The following is a 19199-nucleotide window of genomic DNA, read 5'->3' on the forward strand; positions in this document are numbered from 1 at the left end:
CAGGGAGCTTTTTATAATGCAAGGTAGCACCTAAGGTTCTAAGAAATTTTGGGATGCGTGCTGGGGTGGGATGGGGAGGTGGTTGGATTGATGGTCCTGCTTCTTCACAGATGCTCGTATTTTCTTTCTCTTATCCAAAACCTGCAGAATCTTTACCACTAAAGAATGTTTCCATCTGTAACATCTGATTGCATTTATAGTACTTTTGTTGTGTCCATCATCTGCCTGTTCTTCCATCTGTCTGCCACCCTCGGACAGGCCCTCGGACAGGAATGCAGAAAGAAAGAAGGCTTAGCCCCAGCTGTCAGGGAGCTCATCTCTGATTGCCTTCTCATTGTTCAAATTGCACCGTGGGTTTTGTTCCCCAGCTTAACTGTAAACTCCTTGAAGGTCAAAGACGATCTCTTCTTAGATATTCTTGGCAGAGGGGAAGGTTTGTTGGTCAGTGGATTGCTGGAACTGTAGTCCTGTTGTATTTGCTTAATGAAAGGGTGAACATAATGTCTACAAAGCCTGCCTGCCTACCTGCTTGCCAGGCTGCATGGATGTCTCCATGAGAAGCTCTTCGTTCTGATTTGGAAATCCAGTGTGGTGGGAGGGACTTGGGGAAAAAATATAATGTCTTAATAGGCAAAGATCCCCAAGGTGTATTTGTGCTCGAGGCTCTCCTGAAGAATGAAAAGCTTCATTCATGCCTTTTCTTTATGCTTCTGCTTCTTAAAAAAAAAAAAAAAAAAACACAACACAGAAGAAAAAACACAGAAGAAAAAGAAGGGGATGTGTCAATTTAAGCTGCCTAATTCATTTTTAATGTGGGTCAGAATTGTCATCTTCACGCGCCTTTGTCTCTTCACACCTAGGCTGCTGCTGACATGCTTGCCTCATCCACAAAGCTTAATTAACAGAGCCGGGAAGGTGACACACAGGGCTGACAATGCCGAGCATGGCTTTCTGCCTGCCCAGAGAGCCTTTGGGGTGGCGTCCCTCCCGAGCCAGTCGTCTGCCGTCTGAGGCGGATTTGCACTTGGGGAGCCAGGGTTCTGGGAGTCAGGCTGGGGCATGCATCAACAGTGTGGAGCATAGATTTGCTTCTTAGCAGATGTGGCTGGCCCACTTACGGTCCTAATGCCAGAAGAGTTGTCATTGTCTTAAAAAAAAAAAAAAAAAAAAGGATTTGACTTAAAAAAAAAAATCAGACTCCGGGATAAGGCCAGGTTTGAATCTTAAAGCAGGTTGACCTATTTTCATCACAGCATTATCAAAGCCTGCTTTGTGATTCTACCTTTGAATGTGCTTTTATTGGTGTCACATGAACTGAACACCTGATTCGAGGAGGAGAGCATGCGAAGACCTTGTCTGGGGGAACTCTGTTTCCCGTGGGTCTGGGGGCTGAGCCTTAGCCTGCTCGAGCAGGTCCCCACCTAGGGGAGGGCCGCCCAGGCGAGGACGGCAGATGTCTAGGCTAGCCTGCAGGGTGGCACCTTCCACAGAGGGCGTCTATACTTTCCTGTGTGACCTTGACAGCTGCCTGGGGAGGGAAGCCTGGCAGGCCATATTCTCCTTGCTCCACAGAAGAGGAAACAAGCTTACACAGGCAGGTGGTCGGAGAGCCTAGGTGAGAACATTCAAAGTCACTGAGACCTGTCCTCGCGCTGACCCAGAGGCCCCGCGCTGACCCAGAAGCCCCGCCTCTGAGAGCTTCCTCTTCTTTCCAGATCCTTTGTTCTCTTTCTCATTTGGTTTAAGTAGTTCCAGCTGTGGTTTGGGAACAAAGGAACCCCCAGACTGCATGTAGGATCTGTGTGTAATAGGCCAGAAAGCTCACTCTTCCGGAAAACTTTGGAAAGTGAACTCCCCTGAGCTACCTTGTCACATGGTGAACCCCTTGGTGAGATGAGGGAAAGGTCTCAGTTCCTGGCAGAACAGGAACAACGCTGTGGCCAGTGCATTAGCCAGAGGAATTCATGCGGAGGAAAGAGAGAGGAGGGTTTTCCCACTGACTTTTTCCTGGCCTCTGTTCTGAGTTTTCTTCACCCTTGGAGGACAAGATGGCTCCTCGTCCCAAGGGTCATACCCTGTGGTTTTATCAGTAGCCTCCTTTTCCACTACTTTGCTTTTCTTGATTGCCTCAGAGACGATTCCTCACTCAATTTATGTGACATGCTACAGTGTCTCCAGTTTTAAGAATGGGTGTCATAAAAAAATACCAAAGCAAACTTAATCCACTTAAGTTTTTTTTTTTCCAGTCATTGTACTCAACAAAAAATATTCACAAGGACCAGAGACTATTAGTATTATAAAAAGCAACAGTAATAAACCCTTCATGTTTTTGTAAAGAGCTTAAAAATTTTAGACCGTCTTTACTTCTGTTGTCTTACTTGTCATTTCTGGAAACCATTTGGATTAGATAAGCGGATATTTAAATGTTTCCATCTTACAGATGAGAGAATTAAGATCTGGATCAGGAACTTGCCCAAAGTTACTGGCCAGTTTAGTGAACACCTGAACTGAACACCTGAACCCAGATCCTTTAGTTCAGAATAAGACGGGCGTTGTCTTTAACTTCACGAAGCTAATAATGTACTTGGGAAAGACAGTAAACAAATACAGAGACAAGTATTAAGACAGGTATAAGGGGAATATGTTGAGGGACCTACACTGGTCTAGGGAGTCAGGGTGAGCTTTCCTGAGATAGCAGTGGGTAAACGAGACTTGGATGGTGAGTTGACTTTCGTTAGATGAAGAGGTAGGAAGACTGTTCAGGGCATTGCATGTTCAGGGAAGCAGCTAGAGCTTCACGTGGCTGGGCAAACAGGAGCAAGGGGTTGAGGACTATAGGATCACATCATGGGGGGCTTTACAAGCCAGGCCAAGAGCTTTGATTTGGTCCTGAGGACTGTGAGGAGCTACTGAAGGGTTTTAAGCAGAGGAGTGCCATGTGTCACAGAAAGACTGACCTGGTGACCAGGGGGATATGTGTTGATGGTGGGGCAAGAATGCACTGGGCAGTCTGGTCATGCAGCTGCTGGAATTGCTCAGGGAGAAATAAGGTTATATGGACTGTGGTGGGCATATTACGGGTGGACAATTGAGGAACGACTGGGGAGTGGACTGAACAGAGTTTCAAACTGTTTGTGGCCGAAGTAAAGACTTCTTTAAAGGAGGAGAAGTAAAGACGTATTCTGAGGATTTTGGCTTGGATATGGGTAGGGCTGTTTTCTGGGTTCGGGAACCCTGGGAAAAGGTCAGCTTGGGGAATCAAGAGGTAGGGATCGTGGACTCTGTCTGGGCCATGCTGAGTTTGAGATGCCTGAAAATATCCAAGAGGAGACACCCATAGGAACTTAGACAAGTTGGCTGGGGCTTGGAAGAGAAAACTAGACTGGTAGTGTGAATTTTGGATCCACTAACACAAAGTAAGTAGTTGAAATGGATTAGGCCACCAAATGCTGTGTCTTCTCATCTTTACCACACTTGTTGAGAGGATGTTTCACTTAGGGCCTGGGCTAGGATCCAGAGCTTTAAGGGCATTGTTACCACGTCTGGAGTCAGTTTAATAAAGGCTGCTCCTCAGGTCCCAGTAAAGGCCCTCTAACGCCAAAAGAAAATCCAGTAGGCAAGTGGAACCAATGAATGAACTTGGTATTCTGAGTGTTGTTAATTTCATAACTTACGGGTGGTTGAAGGGAAGGCTGGTACATGGTTTCTGGTGACACTTTTTCATGGCTGTGTGTATTCCACCAATTTTAAATCAGTAGGTCCTGTGGTGTACTACACAATTAAATAATTCTGAAAGACCTTCATAGTGTTTGCAAATTGTGGATTCTTTGGGTAAGTACCAAGAGGCTGCCTTCTTCAGCAACAGAGTATACACATTTTTATGACTCTTGTTATCGAGGCACTCTATTGTGGGTGTCAACAAGAACTCCGGACTTGCTGGGGCAAGAGCTTCATGGCCTGTCCTTTAACAACTCCCAAAATGTTGCCCTCCCTGTTTCCAAGGGACCCCCTCTGGGGGCCACTCTGAAGACTAGAGGAAGAAGCACTCATTCACTGACTCATTCATCAGTGCTGGGTGTGCACCGTGCACCGTCTGTTGGGAACGTAAACATGACTCAGACCTCGCCCTGCTTACAGCCTGGGGCTGGTAGCCTAATAGCTGGGTAGATGTTACACCGATAATTGCAGCCAAGGATGAGCTCTGCTTTATTTGAGTTCTGTATGAGGTGGGGGGTGGTTTAGAGGAGGGAGATGCTCCTTCTGCACAGAGAAAGGGCTTCACCGAGGTTGTGACAAGAACTTGAATTCGCGGAGATGACTAACAGCCCTGTTCCACTGTCTCTTTGGCAGTCAGAGAACTCTCGCCCAGAGGGCACACAGAGGTCAGCCCCTGGAGCCCCAGTTTACCCACAAACAGGAAAAGGCCCATGTGAGGACCAGAGCCACATGCCTGGCCAGCATTTTTTTTTTTTTTTTTACCATTTAGTTTTTGAGGTTTGAATTCTTAACCAGATTTCTTCTGACTGTAAAGTTATTTAATGCTCCTGAGAAATCATTCGTAAAATTGGAAATTTTATGTTACTTATGACTTGAGTAACTAGATACAGTTAGATGTACATACTATATATAAAAAACTAAAACAAATTCTGATATCCTTTGTTGGTGTGGGAATATCTCTTCTAGTAGAGAATGACAGAAAAGATCTTGATTAATATTTTGTCGTGTTCACAATTTTTGGAGAGCATCTTTCATTTCTCAGCCACTTCATGTACATTTCCATTTTGCATGGTGTCACTGCTAGAATTACCGAAGCTTCTGAATGGTGACAGATGTGTGATTCTTCAGTTCTACAGATCTGTAGGGTTTTCCCTCACGCCGAAATCAGTGTCTTTTTTTTTTCAATTTAATTACACCTTTAATGAATATTTTATCAAATGAACTCCATGTCTTGTATTTCATTATTAATGTCGTTTATGAGGCTCTGTCCTCATTAGCATAATTTAGAAGCAAAAAGATTACCGAAGGAGGGATGATACTTTAGGGACGATGGGTGGGAGTTGGGGAAAGACCATCCGTGCGCCTTTCTCAGTGTCAACAAACATGGGCATTTACAGGTGCTGTGGGAGGAGCTGGCTTGGTTGCATGTGCCTTTCACCTGGGGGGACAAATTGAGTGTGTGTGTTCTGTGAGATGAAGTTGTCCTAAATGCGTACTGTTCCTGCAGCATTTTGGCTGCAGCACAGCTGTGAGGTGGCAGAGACAGAGCAGGGCAGTGGAGGCAGGACAGATGTGTGTGTGGGTCAAGGTCGGTCTCATCCTTACTGGGTCACTTGAGTCAAGTGCCCTTCCCCTGACTCACAGTCATTTTGACCTGCCCACTGTCCAGAGAGTCCCCTGGTTCACTGATGACCCTGGCAGCTGGCTTCTCATTTTCCTTTCTGTCTGTCTGGACTAAATGATATGGATGCCCATTCAGCCCACTCTGGTCTCTCATTTCCAGGGACCTTCTTCTTCTCCCCTTAGTTGGTCGCCCCCTCCCCCACCCCCCTGTACCTTGGGTCTGTAGTCACAGGTAAGTTCCAGCCCCTAAGCCTCTCCCTCGGCACCTACCTTGCCCCTCCTCCCAGCTTGCCTGCCCAGCAGTGCCCTGGGACCTGTTCTCCATCCTCCCTAATCTTTGCAGAACTTTGCTTTCTTCCTTGGCTCAGATACAGACATTTCAAATCATTGTCCTAAATGCCCTTCCCGTTTGTCCCTTCCTGGGAAGTTCCCAGCCCTGGATGAATCCAGCCAGCTCTTCTGGCTTTGGCTGCCTGACCACCGCCCCCTTGTTCATGATTGCTGGGCCACACTAGCCTGAGTTGACCTCCTTCCCACTTCAGAGCATCCTCACACACTGTTCCAGCTCCCCGAGTTGTTCTTCCCTGTCTTCATCCACTTCTTCTGGTCCCAACTCTTCATTTGCATCACAGGGGGCCTTCTCTGGCTGCCTGGCTGAGATAGGTTCTCTCCTACCAGGTGCTCACTCAGCACACTGTGCTGGGCTGTTCTGCACTCAGGGTCATCACTTGTTTGTGTGTTCAAGACCTGGCCCAGGCTTCCCAGAACAGTCCTAACTTCAGATCTTTGTTCCTTCATGCCCATGAAAGATCCCAGAAATCCTATTACTGTGGCATCTGAATGCCATCTCTCAGACTATCTCTGTGACTCCGAAGCAGCTCAAATCTCTTGGCAGCATGAGAGTCCTGATTTTTGGTTTCTCAAATCCCTGTGGTCTTCAGCGATAATCCCTATTGTCTGGAGGTGTGGTAGGTTATTAGTGAGGGGTGTAGGCTCTGGACCAAAGTGCTTGAGCTAAATCCTGACTTCACCACTTCTAGCTAGAGGGCCTTGGGTCAGGTACCTGCCTGGAGCCTGAATTTCCGCATGTGGGAAATAACAGTACCCACCCCCTGGTAGTGAGAGGATTAAAATGCACTGATTCAGGTGTGGGGCACATAGAGGGTGTCAGGGTGCAGGTGAGCATCCAGGAAGTGCTGGCTTTGTGAGCTGTTCTTTGCCATGGTGGGGGATGTAAGGCTCTACTGCCTCGTGCTCCACGTGCTTCTCTTACACATAGGCCTCAATAAACATTTGTAGGTAGAGACCAGCACCTGGAGAAGGCACTGGATGCTGGCTCTTGAGCCCACAGTGTAAACAGCTCATTTCCCACGTCCCTAGCCCCCACCACTCCGGGTGGCACCTCGCTCTCGACGCTTGCCTCCCTCTCCCACACACGGAACAAGTTCCTCTTCGTGCATTTCCTCCTCTCATTCTGTCCACCTGGGATACTCTCTCTAGGTCTTTCCTTGAACCCAACATCGTGTCCTACCATCCCCTTTATTACCAACTTCACAAACCCTGAGTGTGTGTCTGCTGACCGTTGAGCTTGTCACTTTCTAATTCTCAACTTAGAAACTACCGAAGGCAGGAGTGATGTTTCCTCTTTCCTGGGAACTGCACTAAGCATAGAAAGAACTCCACTCTTCTCAGGCATTCAGGCAAAGCTCACTGACTGAAGGCAGTAACCGGCTGACCTAGTGCTGGTGTTCATGTGTGGTATCTGCATATCAGGTGTACCCTGGGATGCTGGTTAAATCCCTTGTCGCTCAGCATATTTTGTCATCAACTTTTGGCAAAACCGGGTGACAGGACCTTGTCCTCCCCGCCTTTTCTTTCCCTGCCTTTCCGGGAGCATGTGATCCCTCTCTACACTACGGTGTCCTTGTTCTCATTCAGCAGTTCAGTAGGACTGAGCGCATGCCTACTGTGTGACAGGCAGGGCTCATTTGGGCACCGAGGAGGAACAGCAAACCAAACAGGCAGGGCTCCCGTTCTTGTGGAGCTATGTTCTGGTGGGAAGACACAGACGATAGACACCCCCACCCCCACCCCTCCTTAGATGGTGCTTACATTCTGGCCAGGGAGATGAAAGAAGGGGGTAAGGATACTACTGCAGGTTTTGGTGGCCAGGAGAGGCTTCTGTGATGAAGTGATGTGTGAGCAGGGATTGAATGGGGTGAGGAGGCAAACTTTACAGATATCCTTGCAGATATCCAGGAAACAGTATTTGAGACAGAAGGGACAGCACGTACCAAGGCCCTGAGGAGAGGGGTGTGCAAGTGCTGTCTTGGGAGGATCACGAGGAGGTACCTTCAGGTAGAGTGGAAAGGCTGAACCGGGGAGAGTGGAAGGGGCTGAGACACAGCAAGGGGAGACTAGACAGCACAGGCTCCCAAAGGGCCTTGGATTTTATTCTCAACTAGATGGGGAGCCATTCGAGGGTTTTGAGGAGCAGAGAGACACAATTTATGTAGTGTCACCTTCGATTCTCAAGAGCTTGAGGAAATTGAACTAACAAAGGCATAGGAGGAGGGAAGTTACTTGCATTTTAGCCGAAGGGCACCTTCCTAATTACAGGGAAGGCCCAAAGCAAAAAGGCTATAGTGTAGGTGGGATTAAGTGACTCTAATGCCTCCTGCTTGCTCTCTCCCAGCACGTACAGAAGTGATAAACACTTTGGAGGAAATATACCCCAAGCCCAGTGTGGTTTCTTCTTGGTTTGTTTTTGGCACCACAAAACTTGTCTTTTACTGGTGAAACCAGAGAACCTTAAATACTTCTCACGGACATCAACTTTTTTCTTTCAAATTTTAAAATGGTATTGTGGATGTGCAGATTTTAAAAGTTATACACAGTTTGGAAGACACAAACATATGCAAGAATTCAATGGGAGATGTTCTGAGATGTGAATTCAAACCCAGAGAACCATCAAGCAGGCTTCTGTAAAACCCCTTGGCCACTGCACCTGTTGCAGCAATGACAGGGGGCTGCTTGTAGCTCTGCCCAAAGGCTTTGTTCCCCTCTCTCTGAGGATTGTAAAAGTCCCAGGGCCATCCTGTTGGTGTTGAAGTCATGAGCTAGTGAGGGAAGAGAGAGGGAGGGATGGGTGGGGCCCGGGGTGGTGTCTGTCCTTCACCCTTGAGGTGGGACAAGGGCCGTGTGCCAAGGCTATACCAAGCAGCTGGAATTTCTTTCTTCTCAGCCCAGTCTCCCTGCCCCCACCCTCCACAACATGGCAGGTGGGCAGAAGGTGGTGCCTCACCTGCCCCTGGACTGAGAAGTGGCCTTGCGTCCTGCACAGCCGGGTCACCAGCAGAGACGGCTGAAGTCCCAGGCACCTTTGTAAGAGCTTCAGTCAGAAATGATGATGTTTGAATCCATTCTTCAGGGAGCTGCTGCTTTTCTTAGATGGTGTAAAAAAGGAAAGATGGAAGGTAGAATCTTTGAAGTCAAAGGAACGGGAATTAAGTTCAGCGACAGAACCCACCAGGCCATCAGGCACAGTCTGTGTGACTAAGGAGGGTGTGAGGGAGGGAGCAGTCCCCTGCATGCACGTGTGTGTGTGTGTGTGTGTGTGGTGTGTGTGCTCACACACATGCGTGTTTAAAGGCCGAAGAAATGGGATTCCCATGGACAGAAAGGCCCTCACTTCCGAGTATGCAGTCTGGTTCATATTAGTAACCAAACTTAGAGAACAGCTTTAGGCTGTGTGTTGTGTCACTTGAAAGCATTTGAAATAATCTAGCTGGTCTAGAAGGCAGCTGTCTCAGTCTTACTTGAGGATGGGGACAAAGTCACTGGAATGCTCTTGGCTTCCTGATACTCCAGACAAGAAGCTAGAGCCCAGCTTCCTCAGGCCATGTACTTTCATTAGTTAATTCAACCGCTTCAGCAAGTATTTCTTGAGCACCTACAGGTGGTAGCCACTGTTCCTGGTCCTGGGGCCGTTGGGTGAACAGGCTCCACTTGGAGCTTACGCTCTCTTGGGCGGGGAACAGCCACGCAACAGGTGAGCAGAGAAGGTGACCTCACAGAGCACCCACCTTATGAAGGAGAGAAAGTGAGGCGGTGTGGTAGGCCTGCCGGATGGCTCTGGGGCAGAGTTTCCAAGGCAGGAGGGAAATACAGACTTTGATGCAGAAAGAAGTGTTTTTAAGGAGCAAAAAGGAGGCCAGTTGATGCCTCCTGGTGCAGAGGAGAACAGTGGTTTCCGTGAATCCATCCTTCTCTCATGTTCCCGGGCAACTCCACGGATCTGCATGTAAATGGCAGGCACAGTCATGGGCACCAGGGTCCTCTTTTTCTGAGCTGTCTTTCTTCCCTTTTGCCCAAGATGTAAAGATTTCTGAGCAGAGCATGAGTGTCTTGAGACTTGGCCATTCTGCCATTTCCCCCCCAATCACCCAAGTAAGAAAATTCCATCTTCCCGAATCCCCCCGTTGATCTAGAATTGTGCACTGGTGGCAGTGTTTTCCCTTGCAGCTTTATTATTCCGCTGTAGCTTTCCTACCGATTGTCTTTTCTCCATGCGGTCTGTCCCCTGGTTGTCTCTCTTTGTGAAGCTAATTGTTGAGCCATTAAAATGGTTCGTTAGTTCAAACACAACCACTGCACACAGCTGTTTGATGGGGAGTTTCACCTTGGTGTTTCAGTCCATCTTTGAGTTGGTAGTTGTGATGGTCAGCTCCTCCTTGGACAGTGTGCTGCTGCCCACAGAAGAATGCAAAGGTCCAGCCATGTGAGGACACTGGGCATTTGGAGGGAGTTGAGCTGAGTCCTAAGAATACTTGCATTTGGAAGAGAAAGATAACTCCAGAGAGTAAGCCAGGGGTGAAGGCAATAGCACCTTCCCTCCAATCCCACCCTGGGTCCCTCACCCACATAGAAGCCCCAGATCACAGTGGAGGCCCCTAGGGACCAGGAAGGGCCATCCATCCATTTGTTCTCCATCTCCAGCTGGTCCCTGAAGCTACTGGCATCCAGGGCTACTTCCCTGATGCTCCCTGACCCAGCTCACCAGAGCCCACTGACTGGGGCCAGAGCCATGGTCATCCCGGGCCCTTGCCTGCCTGCCTACCATCACCCATTCTGTACTGGCCCCAGCTCCTAGTGACATCTGCCTGACTGGACTGTGCTTGTCTAGAATGCAGCTGAACCTGTAGAAGGTGCCAGTTGAGAATTCATGGAAAAAAATGTTTTCATGGTTCTTGCCTTCAAGGAGTTTACAGTCTAGTGTGCACAACAACATGAGTAATAAAGGCACATTGTGACTTTATTCCCCAGAGGGTCATTCGGACAGAGGGGTCGAGCAGGAGGGGATGCAGGTCTGTGTGGTGGAATGGGTTACGAGGTGGTGGCTTCTGTTGTCACAAAGAACCTAGGCTGGTGTCAGGGTGGACATTCTTGACCTCCTGGGATTTATTTTCAGTTGTAGAATTCTGGCTTCATTTAAGACACCAGGCTTAGCCACTTGCAGCTTTAAGTGCCACAAGGAGAAGGAGAAAGAGGTGGAGAGCAAAGGCCCGTGCACTGCAGAAATGCTCCTTCTGGCCAGTGCCCAGGCAGGCCTCACGACTCTGGGGAAGGCGAGCTGGACCAGGGTCCTGGGTTCCAGTCCCAGATGCCCACAAGCTTGCTCCGTGACCTGGACCTCTGCCCTCAGTGACCCCTGCTCTGGCACTTTACAGTAATATATTCGCATGCACGTGGCAGAGGTTATGGGCACGTGTGCACCTCTGCACGTGGGCCATTGAGTTTGAGGACCAGTAACTCCAGAGTTGGGAGATAATCCACTGGGAGGCAGGAACCCTGAGGGGAGTGGTCTTTGTCATTTACTGTGTCATTTTGGGGAAAATCGAGCAGAATGATGCCCACCTGTGAATAAGCACCAGGGAGTGGTAGAAGGCGCTTAAACCCAGATCCGTTGGAATCCAGAGGCCTGATTTGGTCCTTGTCTCAGGCTGGTGGAAGGCTCCGCTCCACTTTGATTATTTGGACTCCCCCCACATTTTCAAGGAGAGTCCTCGCTACTGGCTTTTGCCAAAAAAGTTGCTGTCATTCTGGGTTTCTTTCTTTTTTTTTTTTTAACTCCTTCCCATCTCTCCAGTAAAAACACCAGAAATCTAGGACCTGTTCTGATGCTGGTGATGAGCCAAGGAAGCAGGTAACCCAGCGGGCTCGTGTAGAAGGTGCTCGGGCCCCCGTTTCTGCCCCCTGTCCACCCCGTGGGAGATGGGACACCAGCATCTTCCCACGGAGGCCTGAGAGTAAGGCCATAACTCTGGGGAAAATACTCCATGATTATTTTCCTTCCGCAGCATGGCCTTTTCCAGGCAATTTGATTTTCATCATCACCCACCATTTAGGAATACATTTTTCTAGGGAGCTGTCGTGTCTTCAGAGGGAAACTCTGAAACTGGTCCTCAGAGCTCCGTCCCCCTTCGCTTCACTCCCTGGTCCAATTCTGACTGGAAAGTGGAAGAGTAGTGGAAATAGAATGTTTCCATATTAAACATTCACAAGTCATAATCCATAAGTAATTAGTAAGCTTTATTAATAAGTCTTCACAGGCTCAGACAGTAGATTTCAGAGATTGTTTTTGGAGAGCCTTCTGTGGAAGGGGGTTTGAGGAAAAGCTGGTGGTCCTGTTGTACACAGCTTGGGACTATTTCCCTTTGATTTCTTCTTACAGCTACTTCTACACAAAGCAGAAAGAAAGGCTTCCTTCAGAAGAATTACAGAGGCGACCCCTGGGGCCAGCCGCGGTGAGAGGAATTGAACTTCTAGTTAATTAGCGAAGGCCCAGCATCCCCAGTGGAGACGGACGTGCCTGGCCTGGGCGCTGAGAGACCGGTCTCCACACACAAAGCCCTGCAGCTGACAGCCGTGTCATCTTGGGGGACCTTTCTGGGCCCCAGGACAGCTGAGAAACCTGATGCCATTTGAAAATGTTCTCGAGGGCTCTAGCAGATTAGCCAGTCATGGAAGTACATACATTTTAGCTGGCCAAATTTGGATATGGTATCAGTGTGCCTTTAAAAAAAAAAAAAAAACCACAGTTCCTGCTAAACAGGAACGTGTACGTAAATTGGATTTTAAGTAGTTTTCCAATGAAAAGGATCTTCTACTTTTTTTAAATATTTAGGTTCTCCTGAAGGGGCAGCTCTGTCTGCATTTTCTGTCTGCATGCTACCTTTACATGTGTTAAGGTAAAAAGCATATTCATTGCAGAACGTATAGGAAATGTAAACAAAGGCATGGTAAAAAATAATATCTTTAAAAAAATATGGGCTCATTTAAAACAGACTCTTGAAACAGAACATTGTACTGTGAATGCCTTTTGGCATGTCATGTGATCTAGATCTGTCCTTGCTGGCTGCTTAATTTCATTAAAATGGTTGTTCCATTTAACACATGTTCTGTTTTGGACATCAAGGTGGGCTTCCTCTTTTCGCTACCATAAACCACATTGCAGCAAATATGTCTGTGGCAAAGTCACCATGTACCTCCACGATTATTTCCTTTGAATCAAATTTTAGATAGGAAACTGCTGTAACAAAGAATATACAGATTACATAATTCTTCGGTCTTTGGTAGGAGTTGCAAAGCATTTGCTTTGTTGTTGATTTCTAAAAGGGAGTAAAAATGGAGAAATTTTGATGTTAAAGTAATTGAGTGTTCAAGAGCCTGGACTCTCAGGTCAGATACAAGTTGCTTCACATCACCAAGCCTGTTTCCTCACTTATATTTAAAAACAATTTTTTTAATGTTTGTTTATTCCTGAGAGAGTGAGAGAGGCAGAGCACAAGCAGGGGAGGGGCATGACCTGAGCCGAAGTCAGATGCTTAACCCACTGAGCCACCCAGTGCCCTCTGTTTCGTCACTTATAAAATGGGCATCCTAATATCCTTCAACCGCATGCAAGCATTAATTAAGTCATGTAAGTAAAACACTAGGCTGCAGATGAACTCTCTGTGTGGAAGTTCTGGTTTGTTCCTGAACCTCCTCTCGGTCACCAGAACAGCCTGGACTGTTAGCCAGCCTCCTCTCCAGCCCACCCTGGCTTCCCGGCCGCTACTGTAGACACAGGCAAGCCCACTGCCATCTTGCTGCTCTGTGTCTGTCCTGATTCTGAAAGCCTGCCTTCAGACATTTATATGTTCAGACAAACTAATCAGGCTGAAATTTCTCATGCTTATTTGCAGCTAGATGAAGCAATCCATTTAGCTGCTTTGGAATTACCCAGGCATGGCAGAAATTGGTTTCTCAGCCTTGAGAAATTCTGCAGATACTGAGGTACTGACAGGCACCAGGGCCAGATTGATGAAATCAGAAACTAAGGGGCCTGTGGTGGCTTTTGGTCAGGACCTCTGTCCTTAGCGACACGGGACAATCCACCTGAGACGTAGCATACTTATCAGCATTCTTTTGGTCCTCTTGTATCTGAACGTTATTCCTTCTCTCCTCCTCTGAGGAGCTCTGAGCTTCTCCCTGAGAAAGCCTTTGCTTCCAGGTTCGTCATTGGTTGATAGAGAGGAGACATTTGCTGGTTCTTTTTCTCCTTTTGCTGACTGAGGGCCCCAGAGGCCCTTAAATAGTTGCTTTGTGTTAAAACCACTATTTGGGCCAACAGGAGAGCTTGAGCTGAGTTTGGAATTCCAGAGTGTGTAACACCCCCTTTTGTCAGTCTTCACAGTCCGTGGGATAAGAATACCGCAGGGATACTGGCTTACCAAAAGGGCTGGGCCCAGAGATGTGCAGCTAGTAAATGGAAGACCTGGGATTTGAATCCTTGCAGAATATAGGTTTATTGTGGGTGCTTTGTTAAAAAAGTTTTTAATGTTTGTTTATTTTTTGAGAGAGAGACAGAGTGTGAGCAGGAGAGAGGCAGAGAGAGAGAGAGAGAGAGAGAGAGAGACATTGAATCTGAAACAGGCTCTGGGCTCTAGGCTTTGCACTGTCAGCACAGAGCCCGACACGGGGCTTGAACTCACAAACTGTGAGATCATGACCTGAGCCGAAGTTGGACACCTAACTGGCAGGCGCTTTTAACCACTGCACAGTACCACCTTTCATCAGACACCTATTTATCAGAATGTGTTTTGTATCTGTCTACACCGTGGGATTTATCACTCATTCACCATTTACACAACTGCTGCATGGGAGCATTCAAAAAAAAAAAAAAAAAAAAGGATGCGGTCCCTGTTCTTACAGCAGAAGCAACAAAATGGCTATAAATTAGTACATGAAAATACCTCACCGGTTTGATATATAACTCTAAACCCCAAAATCCCTGAAGAATTTTGTTCTCAGTGATCAAAATCGATGACCCTTCCTTACTACACACATGATTTATGCCCCACCCCCACTCCAGCCATCACTTAGAATCTGTTCTTTTGTTTCTTGGTGGTCCCAGCACGTGGATTGATCTGCTCTGTGATTCCACAGTACCCTGTAAGTTCGTAAGGAGGGAAACCATCTCTGGCTCACATCGCAGAGTGTTCTTCTGTCTCCCCTTTTAAAGGTCACACCCTCTTGTCATGAATATAAAAACTCCGGCCCGGCTGCAGAGATCCGGATACAGCCTTCCAGGGTTTGTGCATGCTCACTGCCACTGCCCTATCCTCCATGAGGATCATTAGTGTGCAAAGAGGGCTGTGTTCCTTCTCCGTACATCCCGCAAAGGTTTGATCAAGCTTTGCTTCCTGTCCTATGCATTAGGGTTTTAAATCTTAGACTATGAAATTCCATTCTAATACTAAATATGCTCCTTTCATCTACACTCACTGCTGTGAGCCTGTCCACTTTACCAAGATGTGGCACTCTCTGGGGTGCGCCCCCTGTTTAAGAACCACGGGGTTAGGGGGCGCCTGGGTGGCGCAGTCGGTTAAGCGTCCGACTTCAGCCAGGTCACGATCTCGCGGTCCGTGAGTTCGAGCCCCGCGTCAGGCTCTGGGCTGATGGCTCGGAGCCTGGAGCCTGCTTCCGATTCTGTGTCTCCCTCTCTCTCTGCCCCTCCCCCGTTCATGCTGTCTCTCTCTGTCTTAAAAATAAATAAACGTTGAAAAAAAATTAAAAAAAAAAAAAAGAACCACGGGGTTAGTAGCAGGGGAGAAGGCAGAAGACTGATTAAAACAAATGCCAGGATTCTAAAAGTCCTGGGATTTTGGAAATCCTGGGATTCTAAAAATAGCTGGTATGATTTTGAAGAAGGGAATAGAGAGCCCTGCAAACTTATAGTCACCCCTGCGAATACTGTTCTGTTTCTAGCTCAATCACTGATTTTCCTGACTTCACACAGAAAGCATGAAATTACGTGGCTAATAATAATGAGGACGATGAAGATGAGGGTAGCTACTATGCAGTGTGTGCTAAGCATTGTGGGAGGAGCTTCTCGCACTCATTTAATCCCTATAGTGACCCCCCGTTATAGGTAATTCACCCTTGTTTAAGATCAGAGGGCCCTGGCTCTATCCCAGCCCTCGCCTCCCACAGCTGGTAATAAGGGTTTTACCCCATATTACCTGAGCTCAAAGCCCTGCCCTCCCAACCATGACACCCTGCTTCAGCTTTCAAAGCATATGCATAGAGTACTGCTACCATCCTCTACCCCTGCTGGATCGCAAAGGTTTTACCAGCTGATTTGTACTGTATTGTTTTGGCTGTTGCAAACCCTTCTGGAATGAGGGTTGGGTGTAGTCTCATTCACTAAATGAGCAGTTTTGTGGTCAGAGTGGATGACTTTTATTGTCAAAGTAGCAGTTAATAGAAGGTAATACCAGCCTAGAGTTCCTGTTTAGGTGGGTGATGCTTGGAGCCTGGTGCAAGAGCTGAGGCGGAATTCTGAGTCTTACCTGTCATTAAGGGGCTTTGTGACTTGGAGAAGCCCCCTTGCCATCCATCACTAATTGGTCATGGTTCCCTTTCCTTCCCTTTTCCTTCTTTCCTCTCTTGCTTTTTTTTTTGGAGCTAAGCCTCACAACGTTACCAGTTAATTAGAGCTGAAATGTAAGCCAGAGCCTGTTTTCTGTTTCTTGACTTTGATGGTCCCTATAGTTCCTTCCATTCCTGGAACTCATCTGATGTCAGACTGGTGCAGCTTTCACAAGCTTTTTCTCCCTAGCTGACCCACTTGTCCCTCTCAGACAGTGAGGTGCAGCTGAGGCACGGGTGAGATCCTAGAGCCCTGAAGGTGGGGAGGACTGAAGGGGAGGCACAGACTTACACACAATGGAACTGTGCTCCGTACCATGATTTTGCACCTGGGGTTTTCTGAGAGGCCAGAGCTGCCATGTGGAGCAGATGTACTCTCACCTGAAAACTTGTTCCAGTGCCCCCTCCTTACAGTGGAACTAAAGCTTATGCTTGCTCTGAAGGGCAGTAGAACAGAGTGATTGGCAGCTTTCGCTGTGGTTGTAACGCTGCTGGGGTTTGAATTCCAGCTCTGATATTAACCGTAAGACCTTGGATGGCTTCCTTAGCCTCTCTGTGCCTCCGGTTCCTCATCTGTAAAACCAGAGGCAATAACAGACCCACCCCACGGGGCTCCCAGGAGCCTTGGATGACTTTCTCCATTTAAAGTTCTCAGAACAGCCCCTGGGGCGTAGTATGTGCTAGTTGACATGTTGTTGCATCGTTTAATTCTCTAAATCAAATGAAAATGCTCCATAAATTGCAAAATACCATTCAAATCCTCTTAGCGACAAAAGGTGAAGAAATGGGACGGTGTCGCCTAAGCTATAGCTGGTAATCCCAACTCATGCAGTAGCAATAAAATTGGCCAGTCGGAGATGATGGAGAGCCCACAGACATGAACGAGCTCCTCAGAGCAGTGATGCCCTAACTTAGCCATGTATTAACATCCCTGGGGAACTCAAAATACACAGCCAGTGGTTTTTTCCAGACCAGTGGAATCAGGACTATGCAGGGCATGGGGAAAGGTGGATCCAGGAAGTTGTGATTTTACAAAAAGCTCTCCAGGTGCATTCTGGTGCAGCTGGTCTATGGACCAGTGTTTAGGAACTCCTGGCATGGATGGTCTAATGGAATTCGTTGGTTATATTTAACAGGTTACAGGATTTAGCAGAGGGTCTGACAGCAGGTGTCTACCATTAAATACGTTTTCATTAGGTAACATGGGAGAGGAGACACAGGTTTGTCTGAAAGAAATTCTCGACCTCTAAAGACACCTGAAGCCTGGGGCTGAGAGTCTGGCTCTGTTTCTTTTCAAGGTCGGTTTTTACTGGCTGACTGGTCCCCTTGCCATGGGGTAAAGTGACAGGGGAGACTGCTAACTGGGTGAGGAGTGGGGATGAGTGTAATTGAAAAGGGATTTGGAGGCAGGCAATTTTGGATCCTGGTATGTAGTAGGGACACCAGGCTCCCGCGTCTGAATGCGAACATGGAATCACTCTGTGGGATTTTGCAAAAGTGGAAGCTGCAGGTGAAGGGAGTGGTGCAGGAGATTTAGTGAGCAGGCACTTGGGCAACTGGCCGGCAGGTGGGGAACAGAGCTTAAAAAGAGTCATGGCAGACTCCTTAGTCCAGAAGCAGGGAACAAACTGGGGGACATGTGCTAAATAGAAAGAGGGACCAGCATACTATTGAAGAGAAAGAAGAAGATTACACGTGGAGGGCTTTTTGAAAGTCACTGAACACTTCATCACCGCCCCCCCACACACACACCCACACACATACTCTGTACTTATTGTAGCTAAAATGTCTTTAAAAGCCTTTTAGGAAATCATAAAAGTTAAGTGAGATGCCCGGATGGGCCAGTGATAGTCTTTGGACCAGTGTCTGGCAGCCAGTCTGGTTATGTTGGTCTTGGCTACAAGTAGGGATAAATAGCCTTGCTTTGCAGAGCTGCTACAGAGATGGATGGAATGGTAGCTACAAATGGTGGCTTCATCATTGTAAAGTACCATTCACCCATACGGAAACATCATCTATGATATGTACATAGCATGGCCCTTGGTACTGGCAGGAGAGAGCAAGCTCTACTTCTGGATGGAGATGGGGATATTCGCTACCAGGAGGTAGAGCCTCAGATCTAAAGATCTAGAAACATTCACCATCATGTACTTCATGGTCTAAAACATAGGAGTTTGGACTTTCCTAAGATCTCTTGCAGGGCAAAGTATGGAGCTCACTCCTGGTGGTTACAGCTGTAATGGTATGTCTACTGGTTTCTCACTGTGGGCTATAGCTGTTAGATTGCTGGTTATGCCCAGTTGCCAAGCTCTGCTGTGACTCCGTTCCTTTCTCTCCTATGCTATTGCTATACATAAGCAAGATTGACATCGTTGAAGAGGTAACTCTGAATCCACCTGATTGAAAGAGAACCCAAAACATAATAGATGATTTGGATTTTGATACTATGTTGTTAGCAATAAATGACATATGATACCCCACATAGTGGTTGTCAAGGTAAGAACCACAACTTCAGGTAGGGAGTTCCTTCCAGACATCAACAGCTACCATGTACTTGAGACCACCATGGAGGGCTCCCATGTATCTGGCACTGTGGGAGTTCTTGGGGAGACAGAGTGGATATCACTTTCTGATCCTCAAAGTGCTTCAGTCTTTCCAGGAACACAGTAAATGATCTTGTTCCCAAATGAATGGTGGGCTCCTAGGTTCTATAGAATTTGTTCAGAGAGAGAAGGGATTCAAATTAATTTAAGTCATCTAATTGATCAAGACACTAAAGGATAGGGAGCTAGCTAGCTGGCTGTTGATAATGCAAATTAGAATAATAACTTCCATGTAGAGCATCTGGCATTTTTAACATTTTCTACATGGATCATGAACTCAGA

General features: G+C 47.4%; 1 protein-coding gene across 7 annotated transcripts in view; it reads left to right on the forward strand.

Annotated features, from left to right (window-relative positions):
- The window catches only part of CACNA1D (calcium voltage-gated channel subunit alpha1 D), a 304424-nt gene that overhangs the window by 91902 nt on the left and 193323 nt on the right, over positions 1-19199 (forward strand). The window lies entirely within an intron of this gene.

The sequence above is a fragment of the Prionailurus bengalensis genome, chromosome A2 (genome assembly GCF_016509475.1).
Source record: "Prionailurus bengalensis isolate Pbe53 chromosome A2, Fcat_Pben_1.1_paternal_pri, whole genome shotgun sequence".
In the NCBI taxonomy this organism is placed as follows: domain Eukaryota; kingdom Metazoa; phylum Chordata; class Mammalia; order Carnivora; family Felidae; genus Prionailurus; species Prionailurus bengalensis.